The sequence below is a fragment of the Trichosurus vulpecula genome, chromosome 7 (genome assembly GCF_011100635.1).
Source record: "Trichosurus vulpecula isolate mTriVul1 chromosome 7, mTriVul1.pri, whole genome shotgun sequence".
NCBI classification, from domain to species: domain Eukaryota; kingdom Metazoa; phylum Chordata; class Mammalia; order Diprotodontia; family Phalangeridae; genus Trichosurus; species Trichosurus vulpecula.
The window spans coordinates 188,013,685-188,019,749 of record NC_050579.1 but is presented as its reverse complement, the minus strand read 5'-3'; the positions used below and the strand labels follow the sequence as shown (position 1 = coordinate 188,019,749).

Genomic DNA, 6,065 nt, shown 5'->3' with positions numbered 1-6,065 from the left:
TGCTGTGCACTGGTCTAATTTGCTCACTTCCTGTCAGTTATCTGTGGTATTTAAGAATCCACACCAAAATTCTCCCCTTTTGCCCTGAAAAAGAGTTGGCTGTAGTTCATAACTGAATGGAGGTGCCAATTCCCTTAGGTGTCCTAAAATTCTCTCCAAAGTTGAAACCTCGAAGCACGAAAATCAGCTCTCTTTTCAAAGTTCAGCTGACAAGCCTAAAAGAGGCAAGAAATGACAATTCATGATCATTACACAGGTGGTAGGCAGCAGCTTTTCCAAAAACTGCTCTCCAAAGTTTGAAAGTACCACACCTATATAGATAAGGTGCAGAATTTTTGGTCAAAATATACAAAAGAAACTCACGTAGCAAAACATCTGTCCTCACTCCTATATTTTATGCTATCAAATGGTGTCAGAATCCTATTAGATTTATATCACAAAGAACTTTTTTTAAAAAACCACCTGATATGATGACAAAAGACAACTACTTGCCATAATGGATTTTAAGTCACTCAAGTTTATAATTCAGTAATCCATTTTATTCAATACGCCAGTTCTGGAAGTAAGGCACTAAATTAGAATTTAATCCAGCGTGGTCTAGACAGTCTAGGGCAATGGTTCTCAGAAAAACTATCTGTGGATTATTGGATGTTATCTGCCCCCCACGACCACCACACCACACCCCAACCCAACCCACCCGTTTATTATTGCTTATAACAATGACATTAGCTGTGTCTTAAACAATTAATTTATATTTAGGAGAAATTACACAATATCACATCAAAAGTAGTATCATTCTTTCTCAATTCTGGCTAATATTTCTGGTAATCACTGACTACCTTATCTTGCCCACAGACCAAAAATATTTGAGAACCACTGTGTTGGATACATGAGCCTTATAACCCCCTAGTTTATCCCCACACAGAAAAAGCAATTATTTAAGTCCCTCATTCTTTTAAATGTTCTTGACCAATTCAGCTTAGTAAGTGCATTTTAAGCTGAGTTCACCTACCTAGCCTCATTTGCACAGTCATCTAACTGTGGAGCATAATATTTAAGCAGATTGATGTTCATTTCCCTCTCCAGAATTCCTGGCAACCTCAACCTCTCACATCCAAATCTTCAGGGGAAATGTATTTGCTAGAGACAGAGAATGGAGGAACACTGCATGCTGGGACATGTTCCTAGAAAAGCAGAAATGAACCAAATTACCATGATTTCTCCATCAAAATCCATAGGAATGTACTTGACTGCAGAATGTTTTCATCTGCACATAAAATTAAGAGAAGTACATCCCAGTAATTCTAGCCCTAAAATATGCTAGAATTGGGGTAATTCCTAGGTAAGGTTTTTACTTTGGGTAAGAAAAAGGGCAAGAGCACTAAATATTCCATGTCTTATTAGAAAGCTGTTAAAAGAAAGAAGATGAAATGGACACTCACAATAATTCTTAGACTCTTAAAGGTCCTAAGACATGCTACAAAAATAGGTCTTTATTCTTAGGAAAATATAGTCAGAGCTAGCTTCCTTATGCTATACACAAACTCTTAACATCAGAGGCAGTACAGAATAGTACAAGTTTTGTTTTTCTTTTTTAAAACTGGTCTCAAACAAGCACAAACCCACTAAATTTAAAAGAACAGGTAATTTGAGGATTTTTGGCAGAAGACAGTACTTCACACATCTAATCCAAATCAAAAAACCCAAAAACTGACTAGATTTGAGTTCAAGGATTTCATATTGAGGGAGGGAGTTATAATATGGAAACAAGGGAAAAAAATCTAGTCACCCTTATAGTTAACTAGAAAATACCATTTATACTGAGAACTGATTGTTTCTGAAATAAAAATGTATATTCAAGTACAAGTTTTTTGTTTCTCATTGCCTGATTGCCAAGAGTTTCCATCAGATGAATACTATTAATCATTATCATGAGTTTATTCTTAGCCCCAAATTTTGATTAGAATACCACACTTTTTAAAAAATTGTTGCCTAACAATGTTTCTAAGGCTAAGAAAGTTAGGGACACTGAGTTCCCATTGAAAGGGTGTGCTATATCAAGATTGACCACACCTACATTGTTTTGTAAATACTTTAGAGAAATACTACTATCTTTTCAGTATGGAATAGGGATTTTACTTCACAGGTCAACACTGATGCTGAACAAAGTCTTTGGAAAGTTAGTGGCATATCCCACTGGGTAGCAAGAAAAATATGGATCAATTTACCACTGAGCCACACTTTAAAACACCATCCCATAATTTTATTACTATTGCATATCTAAGTTGTAAATTTACTCACCAATTTCACATCCACCACTGAATTCAAATGGTGCAGGTCAAACAAATGTTAAGAGTAATGCAGTCTGTAGCTACTGTAGAATTTTCTTGGAGACTATGCTTTTATATACTTTAAGGCCAAAAGTTTTTCTTTCTCCAGGCCACTGCCATCTCCCCATGCCAACATTTTAAGAGCTGCTACTTATCCCTTCAACAATTAAATACGTCTCACTATCTCCCACAAGGTAAAGGATGGTTCCTAACTGGCGGGGTGGAGGGGCTTCAATATATTAAGTGCCATTAGCTTGGCAGTCGAAAGACTGTTCTCCAAGTATCAGTCCTATAAATCTGACACCTAACATTACATGTATCATGTCAAATAACTGAAAATTCTGTAAACCAAGTTTTAATAACTTGCAAAAAGTTCAGTTCTTCACACTAAACCCTTTCTGTATTTCCCAGTTGCAATTGTGTCAAGACAGCTTAGAAAAGTTGCCTTTTAGACAATAGTAGAATTGCTGTTTTAGTCAGTACTTAGCAGGAAGGCTTCTGATGATGGTTGTACAGAAATCACTATGACTTATATTTCAATAATTTTGATTTTGTCACTTTCCCTTACTCTTTTTACTTCAATTAATTCAAGTAGCAGCTGGAAAATCTTAATGACAACTTTGGAAACAGACATGGATATTATTCAGAATTTGTTCTGACACAGCAGCTAACTTTCAGGTGAGAATAAATTAAATTTGTGATCAATTTAAACGGTAATCTCTAACAAGACCTCGTCTTATTTCAAATTTGGTAAGAATGCTTAAAGAAGGTAATTTTTCAAGGGAGGGGTACCTCTCTTTGTCAATGTAGACAGAATTTTAACCATTCTCTGTTCATTTTTGAGACTGTCAAAGCCAAGAACCCATGAAACAAAAGCACAAATAGCAATAACCTACATTATTGAACAATTCCCTTGACATGTTGACATTTATACTAAAAGATTAGAAACTTGCATTTCCAGTACTCATATTCCCATCACATTCCAGATATATAGCATTATTGCTTTATAGGTCATGTAACAATCAAACTATGTTTATATATGCATTGCCTGTTTTCCTTAATCTTTTGATTAGTATTTGAAACCAATTTTACTATAAATTTAAGTTTGAAAATACCACAGTTAATTTCTTCTCAGAACTTCATTGTTCACATTATCACTAGTTACCACATGCATTATTTAGCTCTGATTATATTGCTCAAAAACTGCACCCATATCAGAACAGTGCAAATCATATTTAATTTTAAAAGTAAGATATAATGGCTTGAATTCAGTTATTCAAATGAACACTGTCAAGTAATTTCAATTGTATGTGTGTGTATATATATATTATTCCAAAACCACTGCTTACATTACCAGTGAGAAAAATGCTTTATTCACCAATTCTGACTCCCCTTGTAAGGATCAGTTCACCCTCCCTCTTGCCCCAGTGAAGAGTGCCAAATTGTCTTGACAACCCAGCACCCTGTTCACTTAAGAACACTTTTGTGAGTTTACAAAAGTGTTCACCCTTAAATTTCTTGGCAATGAGAAGATCTATTAAATGACATTGATCCTTCCCAAAACCCCAGACCAAATAATTCTATAGTTGAAATTTAACTTTAACACCTTGACAGTGTCCCTTTAAACTATATGACAGTAAAGTGCCAATAAAGCATGGCAATAACCTCTTTCATGGGATAATTTAACTCCCTGGCACTGGGAAGTGCTAGCACCAAGGATTACATTAAGAATCAGATATGAAGGCTACATCTAGTTCACTCACTTTCCATAAACCTAATATACGATCTATCATCATGTTAAAATGTAACAATTATTGATGTAGCCCTCAAACTTATACTAAGTTTTGAGAGAAAATGATGAAATTTTAAAAAGCACGGGGCAATATATAAAATTAGTGGCAGGAAAAGTGTTTCATTAAGCACCAGGAGCTAATTTTGCCACCCACTCTTGTTTTCTAGGTTAGTTTCAATAACCGGCAAGGCACATTTACATATATTCCAACGAATACTTATTGACAATTTAAAATTACACTTTATGTCCCAGCTATCCCAGTAATTGACATACAACATACTAAAATGGTTTATTAAGATAACATAAAAAAATCAATTAATGTGAAACATACAGGCTATTGGCAACCACTATTCTAAAAATTATGTAAGTACAAGTAAACATACTGAAATGTGTGCAATTCTAAGTTTTTAAACCAGAAGATCTCTGTACTAACACACATTTATATTAATGACACATAAAAAAAATAAAAACTTTATTACAAAAATAAGTTACACTCGCCTCCAGCTTACAGTATAAAACAATTTTATTTGCAGGAATGCAAAATGATTGTTTGCCATGAGCATTTTGAACATATGACATGTCTAATTTTTCTTGTTAAATTTGCATTTACTGGGGAACTGGTGTGTATAAAACCTTAAGTATAAGCTCTGATCTTCATTGTGGTGCCTATTGGGTATGTGGTATAACTGCAGTATCCCTTTGGGGAAGGGGGAAAAGGGAAGCTCTTTATAACAAGTCCTAATTAAATTATAATTTCACTTTTACCTTTAGCTAAATAGGACTTGGCAGGGTTTTATTTCTCTTTTGAGGGTGATTCATTAGAGGATGCTTCACCACTGAACACTCACTGTCATCAAGGTGCTTTAGAAAATTAAAAACATAGCACAAATGATTGTACTCTACTCTACAGGTTATCATGATCTGCATAAGAAATGGAAAGCTGATTCTGGTTTTTACAGTGATCAGCTGTAAGAAATGCACTAATGAAAACATACCTTTTACCTAAAAAGCTAAACTACAGCCATATACTATTTTCTATGATTTATGAAAAAACTTCAAAATATCCAAATGTCAGGCTTCACTGTACAACTGTCAGTTTTAGTCTGACTTTTTATAAAGGGACACTGCAGTATTTAGTACAAGTTGCGGATGCACTTTTTTGAACATCTGATGTCTTACAAAAGTAACATCTTGCTAAACTATTATACATCCAAATAACTACAATATCTGAAGAAGCAAGGCTGCTTTTTCAGCCACAAAATACGACAAAAGCAAGGCCTGTTATGATGGTCATGAGGAAGTCTTACAAGCCTCTGAAACTAAAGGCAACTAAGAATGTTACATTTGGTATATTATAATCTTACCCTCATATCATATAAACAAGCCTTGCTTTTATCTACAAAGATTTTCTATGTACAGTACAGACAGGGTATAGTTCAATCCTCTGCTACTGAGGTAGTTAACCAACCCTTTAAAAAAGGTTCTGAAAAGAACCACTATCTGGAATGCCTGACTAACCAGCTCTGATGATTACACCTGAAACTGCTGTATCCGAACACAATTCAAAAGTGATTACTATAAAAAAGATATAGACAATCATGATTAACCTTTGTGAGCAGAAATAAATTTAAGGATACCAATGGTGGCATTCATCTATACCACTGCAATAAAATTTAAATGCACAAATTCAAAAGAATGTTTCAAAATACCACTTTTGGAATCCTTAATTTAAAAAAAAAACCATGGGGGAAAAATCTACTTAGAGCAGATTTTTTAAAGAGAACTTTATTCTTTATTAAGATACCATGCTGGAAGTTATGAAGGATTTTGTTGGAACACATTGGGAAAATAAGAGTAGCTTTAGTTTTAATAACTTGCACTGCAGAGAAAACTGTTAAAGAAATTCATATCAAAGTCCAAGTATTAGTTCAATGTCCCGTATT

General features: G+C 34.3%; 1 protein-coding gene across 4 annotated transcripts in view; it reads right to left on the bottom strand.

Annotated features, from left to right (window-relative positions):
• Positions 1 to 2,241: 2,241 nt before the first annotated feature.
• The window catches only part of LOC118856131 (synaptotagmin binding cytoplasmic RNA interacting protein), a 34,051-nt gene continuing 30,227 nt past the window's right edge, over positions 2,242 to 6,065 (bottom strand). For all 4 annotated transcript variants that reach the window (XM_036766237.1, XM_036766238.1, XM_036766239.1 and 1 more), the window contains exon 12: positions 2,242 to 6,065. This exon is cut by the window's right edge. The gene's annotated coding sequence lies outside the window, so the exon portion shown is untranslated.